Source organism: Hyaena hyaena, unplaced genomic scaffold (assembly GCF_003009895.1).
Source record: "Hyaena hyaena isolate Hyena2069 unplaced genomic scaffold, ASM300989v1 scaffold_1017, whole genome shotgun sequence".
NCBI lineage: Eukaryota > Metazoa > Chordata > Mammalia > Carnivora > Hyaenidae > Hyaena > Hyaena hyaena.
This window is the reverse complement of record NW_024081638.1, coordinates 551282-563773: the sequence shown is the minus strand read 5'-3', so window position 1 is coordinate 563773 and position 12492 is coordinate 551282. Positions and strand designations below refer to the sequence as shown.

At 36.4% G+C, this 12492-nt stretch overlaps 1 pseudogene; it reads left to right on the top strand.

Annotated features, from left to right (window-relative positions):
- The first annotated feature begins 5342 nt into the window (after positions 1 to 5342).
- Positions 5343 to 5790, top strand: LOC120223547 (annotated as a pseudogene).
- Positions 5791 to 12492: the final 6702 nt, after the last annotated feature.

Here is a 12492-nt window from a genome sequence, read left to right as displayed (position 1 = left end):
AAATCCCTAGAGGAGAAAGCAGGAAACAAACTCCTTGACCTCAATGGCAGCAATTTCTTACTTGACATATCCCCAAAGGCAAGGGAATCAAGAGCAAAAATGAACTATTGGGACCTCATCAAGATTAAAAGCTTTTGTAGGGCAAAGGAAACAATCCATAAAACTAATAGGAAACCGACATAATGGGAAAAGATAGTTGCAAATGACATATCAGATAAAGGTCTAGTATCCAAAATCTATAAGGAACTCTTTAAACTGCACACCTGAAAAACAAATAATCCAGTGAAGAAATGAGCATAAGATATGAACAGACACTTCTCCGAAGAGGTCATCCAGATGGCCAACAGACACATGAAACAATGCTCAGCGTCCTTCATCATCAGGGAAATACAAATCAAAATCACACTGAGTTACCACCTCACGCCATTCATAGTGGTGAAAATGAACAAATCAGGAGACTCTAGATGCTGGCGAGAATGTGGAAAAATGGGCACCCTCCTACACTGTTGGTGGGAATGTAAGCTGGTGCAGCCCCTCTGGAAAACAGTATGGAGGTTCCTCAAAAAATTAACAATAGAACTCCCCTATGACCCAGCAGTAGCACTGCTAGGAATTTACCCAAGGATACAGGAGTGCTGATGCATAAGGACACATGTAACCCAATGTTCATAGCAGCACTCAACAATAGCCAAAACATGGAAAGAACCTACGTGTCCATCAACTGATGAATGGATCAAGAAGATGTGGTATATTGATACAATGGAATACAATGGCAATGAGNGTGTCCATCAACTGATGAATGGATCAAGAAGATGTGGTATATTGATACAATGGAATACAATGGCAATGAGAAAGAATGAAATCTGACCATTTGTAGCAACATGGATGGAACTAGAGGGTGTTATGCTGAGTGAAATAAGTCAGGCAGAGAAGGACAGATACCATATGTTTGCACATATAGGTGGATTATGAGGAAGCTAACAGAGGATCATGAGGGAGATAAAGGGGAAAAATAGTTGGGGAGAGGGAGGGAGGCAAACCATGAGAGACTCTTGAATGCTGAGAACAAACTGAGGGCTGATGGGGTGGGAGAGAGGGGAAGGGTTAATGCCATGGAGGAGGGCATTTGTTGGGATGAGCACTGTGTGTTATATGGAAACCAACTTGACAATAAACTATTTTTAAAAAATGAAGGGGTATGTCTGCTTCAATGTTTAAAGCAGCACTTTCAATAATAGTTAAATTATGTAAAGAGTCCAAATGTCCTTTGACTCATGAATGGATATAGATGATATGAGGTATCTAGGTGGCTCAGTTGGTTGAGCTTCCTACTCTTGACTCTGGCTGAGGACATAGTCCCAGGTCACTACATCAAGCCCCACATTAGGCTCCATGCTGAGTTGGAGACTGCTGTTCTCTTACTCTCTTTCCCTCTGCCTCTCTCTCTTATTTGTGCACTCTCTCTTTCTCTAAAAGATTTTTTTATATTACTAGAAATAAAACAAAAGATGTGGTGTGTATATATACAATCAAATATTATTGAGCTACCAACAAGTATGAAATCTTTTCATTTGCAACAACATATATGGGACTGGTGTGTATTGTGCTAAGCTAAAATGTCAGTTAGAGAAAGAAAAATACCATATGATTTCACTCATATGCAGATTTCAAGAAACAAAACAAATGAACATAGTGGTAGTTAGCAGAAAATAAAATAAGATAAAACCAGAGAGGAAGGCAAACCACAAACAACTCTTAACTACCAAGAGGAAACTGAGGGCTTTTGGAGGGGAGGTGAGAGAAGCAGTGGGTAAATGGTTGATGGACATTAGGGAAGGCACTTGTGATGAACACTGGGTGCTATATGTAAGTGACAAATCACTAAATTCTACTTCTGAAACCAATACTATACTATATGTAAACTAACTTTCATTTATTTTTTTAACGTTTATTTATTTTTGACACAGAGAGAGACAGAGCATGAGCTGGAGAGGGTCAGAGAGAGAGGGAGACACAGAATCTGAAACAGGCTCCAGGCTCTGAGCTGTCAGCACAGAGGCCAATACGGGGCTTGAACCCATGGACCGCGAGATCAGAAGACAACGGGATAATATGTTTTAAATGGGGAAATAAAAACAAAAACCAATTTTTGAATAATTTTATATCCCACAAAATTATCTTTCAAAAATAATGGAGCAGTTAAGACATTCTTTGATAAATAAAAACTAATTAACATCATTATCACTAAACACTTCCTACAAAAATATTAATGGGAGCCCTCCATGTTGCATAAAAGTACACTAGACAGCTACTCAGAGCCAGATAAACATATAAAGGTCATAAGTTGAAGAAAATACAAAAAATAGTATTATTGAAATTGTTTTATAACTCGTTTTTTATTTTATATAGGATTTAAAAGAAAAATAATAAGAAAATTTTACAAATCCATTAATGGATTCACAATGTATTAATATGCAATTTGTTACATCAATAACATCGTGGCAGTAGTACAAAGCAATAGAGGAATGGAAGTTTTGTACTCAATTGAAATTAAGTTGATATCAATCCAAATTAGACTAATGTTACTTTAGGATTTTAAATATAATCTATATGGTATTCACAAAGGAAACATCTATGGTAAAGCTTAAATGAACGAGCAAGAGAATAAAAGTGTGTTACTACAAAAAGTCACACACACACACACACACACTCACAGTAACGGAAAAAATTGAGTGTGGAAAAAAAATCTAAGAGATACAAAAAGCAAATAACAAGATGGCAAAAGTAAGTCTTCTCTTGTTAATTTCTTTGAATGTGAAATAATTAAATTCTACAATCAAAGTATATAAATTGGCAGATTTTAAAAAAATGATCCAACCCTATGCGGTCTACAGAGGACACACTATACATCTAAAGACACAAATATGTTGAATGTTAAAGGAAGGAAAATATATTCTATGCAAATAGAAATAGAAATGGAAATGGAAATAGAAGAAATAGAAACAGAAATAGATATTCTATGCAAAAAGGAACTGTGGTTGTCATATTAGTATTAGAAAAGTAGGTTTAAGTAGAATAATTCTACAAGACAGGAAGATGGACATTACACTTGCATTAAAAGTAAAAATGAAGAAGATAGAACAATGATAAGCATATATACACCAAACATTAGAGCTCCAAAGTGTAAGAAGCAAATATTGACAGAATTGAAAGGAGAGATTGACAGCTCTACAATAAAACTAATAGGCTTCAACACCAAGCTTTAAATAATAGATAAAACAATTAGAAAGAAGAGCGATAAGTAGAGGATTCAACAACACTAAAAGCCAATTTGGCAAGAATATATACAGAACAATTCAAATTACAACAGAATACAAATTTCTTTCTTAGGTGAACATTAATAATTATCCAGGTTAGACCATATTTTAGGACAAAACACTAATCGTAACAGTTTAAAAATATTTAAATATTAAAACATCTTTTCTGATAGCAATTGAAAGAGTATACACATCAGGGGCGCCTGGGTGGCTTAGTTGGTTAAGCGTCCGACTTTCGCTTAGGTCATGATCTCGCGGTTCGTGGGTTCGAGCCCCGCGTCGGGCTCTGTGCTGACTGCCAGCTCAGAGCCTGGAGCCTGTTTCAGAGTCTGTGTCTCCCTCTCTCTCTGACCCTCCCCTGCTCACGCTGTCTCTCTCTCTCCTAGAAATAAATAAAACATTAAAAATAGTTTAAAAAAAGAGTATACACATCAATAACAAAGGATATTGAAAAATGTACAAAAATAGAGAAAGCAAACAACACACATTTAACAATAATCAAGAATAAACCACCAAAAATTAGAAAATAGCTTCAGACAATTGAAATAAAACACAATATTTTTAAACTACGGGAATGTTGTATTAAGGTTGTCTAGAGAATAGAACCAATAAGATGCCCATATATAACAAAATATTTATTAAAAGGAATTGGATCATGCAATTGTTGGAGGCTGAGAAGTCCCATGATCTGCCATCTGCAAGCTGGAGATCTAGAAAACCCAGTGATATATTTCAGTCTCAGAAGGCCTGAGAACTAAGGGAGTCTATGACAGATTCTAGTTTGGATCTGTAGGCCTGAGAACCAGGAGTGCTAGGGGCAAGAAAGATTGTTGTCTCACCTCAAGCATACAGGCAGCAAAGAGTGAATTTCTCTTTCCTATGTTTTTTATCCAATTCAGGCCCTCAACACTTTTGATAATGACTGCCTGTCGACCTCAACGATCGAGGTCCTGGGTCTGGGAAAGAACTGAGAAAAAGAGATGACAGTATAGCGAGGCACAGGAACCCCAAGCCCAACAGCCCGAGGTCCAGAGCTTTATTTTGCATCATCAAATATACCTTCACAGAGATATGAATCAACAATGATTAACTACAAGAGCTTAGTGAAGTATGACAACAATGTACATCTGGTAAACACAATGCAGAAGTGGTCTCAGCAGAAAAACAAGATATGATAGGAGTCTTTTTGACAGGATGAAACACAGAGAGGGGAATGAACGGACTGTGCTATTTACTGCTGGCTTCCCATAGGCAAAACATCCTTATCTGTAGACTAAAGAACAGGCAACATTCCAAAGGGCATTTCACTCAAGCCTTCTCGTGTTATTTTTAACCTTGCGATCCTGAGTTTTCTTAGAGATCTTGGAGCCTGAACGAATATGCACCTGTGGTTATAGTGGTGCTCTGTTTCCAACAACTGCCCACATTGGGAAGAACAATCTATTTTACTGACTCCATTGATTCAAATGCTAATCTTCAAACACCCTTAGACAAAAAAAAACAGAAATGGTGTTTAATTTGCATACCTAGTGCAGTTACATATAATTAACCATCACAGATGCAGTGAAAGCAGTACTAGAAAGAACTCTTCGGAGTGTAAACATATACACATAAAAGAAAATATATTTCAAATCAATTATCCAACATTACAACTTAAGCAACTGAAAATAGAATAAACTAAGCCTAAAGTTATCTGATGTAAAGAAGTTAAAAAATTAGAGTAAAGATATATAAAATAAGAGATTAGAAAATAATAGAGAAATATATGAAACTAAAAGTGTTTTTTAAGAAATAGTCAATTAAATGAACGAATCGTTAGCTGTAGTCACAAGAAGAAAAGAGAGAAGATTAAAGTTAATAAACCAGAAATAAAAGTAAAGATATTAGTGTGGATTTTAGTGAAATAGAAAGGATTCTAAGGAAGTTCTTTGAATAATAGTATACAAAAAATTGGATAATCTAGATGAAACACACAAATTCCTAGAAGCACATAGATGCCTAGAAGTGAATCATTCTTTTATTAAGATGGTGTCAAAGGTTGAGAAGAAAACCCTTGCCCCACCCAAAACCAAAGCTAAAGCAAAGGATTTAAAGTCCAAGAAAGTGGTGTTGAAAGGCATCCAAAGTCACACAAAAAAGAACATTCACACATCACCTACATTCCCATGGTACAAGACACTGTGTCTCCAAAGGCAGCCACAGGAGAAGCAAATTTAACTACCATGCCATAATCAAGTTCCCCTTGGATACTGACTTAGCAATGAAGAAATTAGAAGACAGCAACGCATTTGTGTTCATTGTGTACGTCAAGGCCAATAAACACCAGATCAAACAGGCTGTGAAGAAGTTCTATGACATTGACGTGGCTGAGGCCGACATTGTGATCAAACCCACAGAAGAGAAGGAGGCATATGTTTGACTGGCTCTTGCCTATGATACTTTGGATGTTGCCAACAAAATTGGGTTCATCTAAACTGAGTCCAGCTGGCTAACTCTAAATTTTTTTCACTATAAAAAAGTGAATCATAAAGACAATGAAAATCTGTATACAACAATAACTACTAAGAAGAATAACTTTGTAATTAAAAATCTCACAAGTAAGTAAAGGCCAGGATCAGATGATTTCACTAATGAATTACTTTATAATTTACTAAAGAAGTAACACAAGTCCTCCTCAAACTCTTCTAAAAATTGAAGAGGAGGAAACCTTTCCCCACTCATTTTATGAAGTTAGCATTAATCTGATACCACACTTAGACAAAAGTACTACAAGAGCAGAAATCTACAGACCAATCCCTAATGAATATCGATGAAAAATTGTTCAACAAAATACTAGGAAAATGAATTCAACAGAATATTAAAAAGATTAAACACCATGACCAATGTGGATTTATTTCTGGAATGTAAGTTTGTTTCAATATGCCAAAATCAATATAATATATCACATTGGCAGAAGTTAAGAGGGGATAAAACCCATGATTGCATAGAATGATTCAGAAAGAGTATGGGGCGCCTGGGTGGCTTAGTCGGTTAAGCATCCGACTTTCGCTTAGGTCATGATCTCGCGGTCCGTGGGTTCGAGCCCCGCGTCGGGCCCTGTGCTGACTGCCAGCTCAGAGCCCGGAGCCTGTTTCAGTCTGTGACTCCCTCTCTCTCTGACCCTCCCCTGCTCACGCTGTCTCTCTCTCTCTCCTAGAAATAAATAAAACATTAAAAAAATATATATTAAGAATGATTCAGAAAGAGTAGTAGACAAAATTTTAAATTATTTAATAATAAAAACACCCAAAAATATAATGGAAGGAAACTGCCTCAAATATAATAAAAGGCGTATATGAAAAACCCACAGTTAACATCAGACTCAATTGTAAAAGGCTGAAAGCCCCTCTCCTAAATTCAAGTATTAGACAAGGACCCACATATTTATTTCCTTCTACTCCACATAATTTTGGAAGTTCTAGCTAGAAAAGTTAGGCAAATAATATAAATAAAACTAATCCAAATTGGAAAGAAAAATGTCAATCTGTTTCCATATGGCATGGTATTACATGTAAAAAGAACCACTAAAGTTTCCATAAGAAAAACAATACCAGTAAAGAAATCCATCCACCGGGAAGGACACAAAATCAACCAAAAATAAGTTGTACTTCAACACATCTATAAATGAATCTTCTGGCAAAAGTAACCCAAAGGGTAGGAGGAGGCAAGAAATAGAAGCATACTATTATAAGTTTTTCATACTATATGAGAATTGGTTAAACATCAACTGAAGGAAGATTGAAATAAGCTAAACATGTGCTGGAGGCCGAGCCGGCTCCGGCAGGTCCAGGGGTCCCTGAAGGATGGACGGTGTTGGAGAAAGAGAAAGAGAGTGAGAGAGCCCCGGAGATTCTTTCTGATCACCAGACAGGCATCTCTGTGCTGTCGGTTTTTGTATATTTAAAGGTTCAGCAACAAGATGAAGTCAGAGAAAGGAATTTCTTACAATGGGAGGCCTTTTGTGATATCAATAGTAGAATTATTCTGACCAAGGAAATAACAGAATGTTCTTAGTAAAAAACAGGATAACATATAGGTTAAATTGTATATAGATAAGTCAGGAGTATTTTGTCTGGCTCTCAAGAGGATGAATGTTTCCGAATTGGTTTGTTTGTGGAGACTAACATGGGGGCCCTGAATGGGTCAGTCTTTTGCCCCTGGGTTATGTTTTAGCTACTCTTATCTATCCTCATCCCAGCTGCCAGTGTAAGAGAGGGTGTTTGTGGAAAGTAGGCCTTGAGGAAGGGACTGTTATGTTTCACCAATTAGCAAAGATCTATGTGGTAACTATGTTTTGCTCTTAACCCCAAAATAGGCCCTTGGTTTCAGGGCCAGGCTCAATTGTAATTCTTGTGTTCCTAACCCCCTAAGTCTCGGATCTGCAAGACCCATAGGAAGAGCCTTTTGACAATCGCCCATAGAGCTTTCATCTAAAATCTCTTTTGTAAAGGCAGGAATATGCTTTCCCTTATGAGGTATCTGTATTCAGAATATGGGTCTGATATGGAATATTGTGAGGCCTGGTCAATACCAGTAGGCTTATATCCAATATGAGCCAATAGTAGCAGAAGGAGATACCAGTTTTCATGTCTCATGGCAGGAGCTGCAAACATTGTCACTTCCTTGCTGTGACTGCCATCCAGAGAGGCCAGTGCGGCTCCCGGCAAACATGTAAACTGTAAATCTTAAAGTAACAACCAACATTATAAAGCAAAGAATTACAGTTAAAACAAAAAATAAAATATATTTAATCAATTCAAATAAAGTCTGACACAGAGGAAATGTGTTACCAATGAATACATGGAGCAAAAACAGTAATATGATATAAAGAAACATAACTGGTCAAAAATTACAATTAATTTATTTTTAAATGTTTACTTGTTTATTTTGAGAGAGTGGGGGTGGGGAGGGACAGAGAGTGAGAGAGAGAGAATCTCAAGAAGACTCAGTGCTCACAGCACAAAAGGGACTCAATCTGTTAACTGTGAGATCATGAACTGAGCCGAAATCAACAGTCAGATGCTTAACTGACTGAGCCACCCAGTCACCCCTACAATTAATTTGAATGTCAAACCATTACAAACCTTGTCAAACCTTGTTTAAGCTTTCTGAAGGCTTAAACAAAGAAGACTCAATTCAATGCTGCGTTCAGGGAATACACTTTAAATATGAAGACAAAATAAGTTAAAAGTAAATAGATAAAGACACCATTGAAAATGAAATGAAATGTGATTTGGTCATATTAATATCAGATTACATTAATCTTTTGTCCTCTTCAGTACTTTTGCTTTCTCTGTCTTAATACGGTCCCATTCTATATCATTTAATTTCTTTTCTCTTAATATACATTATAACATTTCTGTCACACAATTTCACTTATCTCTAAGTTCTAATGTAAGGTGCTATGATTATTTTAAACAAACTGATACATCAAACAGCTATATTAGATCAATTAAGGTTAAGAAAAATATAATATTTTGCTTTTATTTATTCATTCTCTAATATTCTTTCTTATGTTGATCTGAGTTTTTGACTGCTATGGACAGAATACTGGTTCTCAAAATTCATATGTTGAGGCCCTAAACTATTATGTGACTGTATTGGAGATAAAATATAATAAAAACGATTACAGTACATGAGGTCATAAGGATAGGATCATGATCTGATAGATTAGTATCCTTACAAAAGAGACACATGAAAACCCTGTCTCTCTTTCTCCATATGCACAAATGTTCATGTGAATATACAATCATATAGAATCTACTTAAAGAGAGTTCTTACCAGAAACCAACTGTCCAGATTCTTGATCTTGGAGCTAACTGCCACAGAACTATGAGAAAATATTGTTTCTTTAATTTAAAAAAAGCAGTTGTTCTTCTATTTGCTAAGACAGAATAATCTGACAAGAAAATTGGAAAAATTTACAAAACTTCAAAAGAATGAAATGGTGAGGAAAAAACGTAGCCAAAGAAGAGTGATATGAGTAACTTAAAAACTATAAAACATTGCTTGAAAATATTAAAAAATAAATACAAAGTGACAAATATAAGGTCATCTTGTATTCAAATGGAAAATTTAATATAATAAAGATATCAGTAATACAAAATTATCTCAACTCAATGCAATCCTTATCAATCTCTCAATTATTTACTTTTTAAAATATAGTTTATTTTCTAGTTTCTTGAAATAGGCATGGAATGTTTTCCTATTTCTTTGTGTCTTCTTCAATTTTCTTCGTCAGTGCTCTGTAGTTTTCAGCATACAGAATTTTTACATCTTTGGTTAGGTTTATTCCTAGGTATTTTATGATTTTTTTGGTGCAATTGTGAACGGGATCAGTTTCTTGATTTCTTTTTGTTGCTTCATGATTGGTGTATAAAAATGCAACATATTTCTGTACATTTATTTTGTACCCTATGACTTTGCTGAATTTATGGATCAGTTCCAGTAGACTGTTGGTGGAGTCTGTCGGGTTGTCTGTGTACAGTATCATGTCATCTGTGAAAAGCGAAAGTTTGACTTGATCTTTACCAATTTTGATGCCTTTTATTCCATTTTTTGTCTGATTGCTGATGCTAGGATTTCCAGCACTGTGTTAAACAACAGTGGTGAGAGTATACATCCCTGTCATATTCCTGATCTCAGGGAGAAATTCTCAGTTTTTCCCCATTGAGGATGATGTTATCTGAGGGCTTCATCTCTTGTTACTGCTTTAACTTTAAAAGTTTTTTTTAAATGTTTTATATATTTCTGAGAGAGAGAGAGAGACAGCGTGAGCGTGAGCGTGAGCAGGGGAGGCTCATAGAGAGAGGGAGATATAGAATCTGGAAAAGGCTTCAGGCTCTGAGATAGCTGTCAGCACAGAGCCCAACACGGGGGTCAAACCTATAAACCGTGAGATCATGACCTGAGCCAAAGTCAGACACTTAACCTACTGAGCCACCCACAAACCCCACCTGCCTTAACTTGAAAGTCCAGTTTGTCTGAAATAAGTATGGCTACTCCAGCTTTCTTTTTAATTCCAGTAACATGATACATATTCCTCCCTCCCTTCATGTTCAATGTGAAGGTGTCCTCAGGTCTAAAATGAGTCTCTTATAGATAGCAAATAGATGGATTTGGTTTTTTTTTTAATCCATTTTGCTATCCTATGTCTTTTGACTGGAACATTTAGTGCATTTACGTTCAGTGTTATTATTGAATAATATGGGTTTAGATTCATTGTGTTCTCTGTAGGATTGATGCTTATAGTGGTGTCTCTGGTACCTTTTGTTCCTTGCAATATTTCCCTCATAGAGTCTCCCTTAGGATTTCTTGTAGGGCTGGTTGAGCGGTGATGAATTCTTTCGATTTTTGTTTATTTGGGAAGACTTTTATTTCTCTTTCTATTATTCTGAATGACAGGCTTGCTGGATAGAGGATTCTTGGTTGCATACTTTTTCTGCTCATCACATTGAAGATTTCCTGCCGTTCCTTTCTGATCTGCCAAGTTTCAGTAGATAGGTCTGTAACTATTCTAATAGATTATCCTTTGTGTGTTAGAACACTTTTATCCCTAGCTGCTTTCAGAATTCTCTCTTGTCCTTCTATTTTGGCAGTTACTATGATATGTCGTGCAGAAGATCGATTCAAGTTATGTCTGAGGGGAGTTCTCTGTGCCTCTTGGATTTCAACGTCTGTTTCCTTCCCCAGATCGGGTAAGTTCTCAGCTATAATTTGTTCAATTACTCCTTCAGCGCCTTTGCCTCTCTCTTCCTCTTCTGGAATTCGTATGATACGGATATTGTTCCGTTTGATTGTATCACTCAGTTCTCAAAATCACCTTTCATGCTTCTGGATCAGTTTATCTCTCTGGTTCTTTGTTTCCTTTTTTTCTATAAATGTGTCTTCTATCACTCAGTCTCGAACTCGCCTTTAATGTTCCAGATTCAGGTTATCTCTCTTTTCCTTGGTTTTCTCTTTCTCTATAATTGTGTCTTCTAATTCACCTATTGTCCTCGCTGCCTCTTCAATCCATGCATTGGACGCTTCCATTTTATTATGCAACTCATTTATAGCATTTTTTAATTTATCACAACTATTTTTCCACTCCATAGTCTTTGTAGCCATAGCTTCTCTGATGTCTACCATGCCTTTTTCAAGCCCAGAGATTAATTTTGTGACTATTGTTCTAAATTCTTGTTCAGTTATGTTGCTTATATCTGTTTTGAGCAGCTCTTTAGCTGTCATTTCTTCCTGGAATTTCTTTAGAGGAGAGTTCTTCTGTTTCATCATTTTGGCTAGCTTTTTGTCTCTTGTTAGTTTTAAAAGCTTGTTATGCACTCTGCACCTGCGAGTACTACTATATTAAAGAAGGCTCATTGACTGTCCAGAGCCTGTCCGTTCAGGAAGTGTTCTTTGAATGGTGTCTCTTGGTCTCTGTTGTTGAGACTTTGGTTATTTTATTTCCATACTCGTAGTGGTATTTGGGACTCTCTACCATGTGTACTTTGGCTTGTTTCTTGAGGTAGCCCTGGAAAAGGAAACAGACAGACAAATACATCGGGAACAAAGGCACGCAAATTCACAGACAAATCCAACAAAGAAGCAAACAGAAAGGGAAAAAGAAAAAGAAAAAAAAAAGAAAAAAGAAAAACAAAGCCCAAAAGACAAAAGACATTCTAAAAGCATAAAACTAGAATTCCCAGGTACAAATAAAGAGCAGGGTGTATGCAGTGCTGATGGAAGAGCATATAAAAAGAGAGAAATGACAGGGCGTGGAGAAAGTGAAATTGGACAATGACCAGGCAGAGAGACTAAGAGGCTTAATTCAGAGAGTAAGAGGAGAATATGGTAGGAATCGAGGAGAAAGAAATGAAGATAATGTTACTCAGCAAAACTATATACTCTGATTATTCCAGAGAGATATAGATAGAACGGTAGCGGTGGAGGTGTAGAATATACATCTAGAGAATAGATTAAATATGACTGTTTAAGCAAACCAATGACCAGAGTGCCCAGTCCAGCAGAGGGGAGGGATACGAATGAGACAAGGGAAATATATCTGAATAAAAAGAATTGATCTAGAATTAATCACGGCAGTGCATCCATGTTGGTCTTGCCCCAGGCTCTGGCAATAAAAAGGAAAAAAATAAGC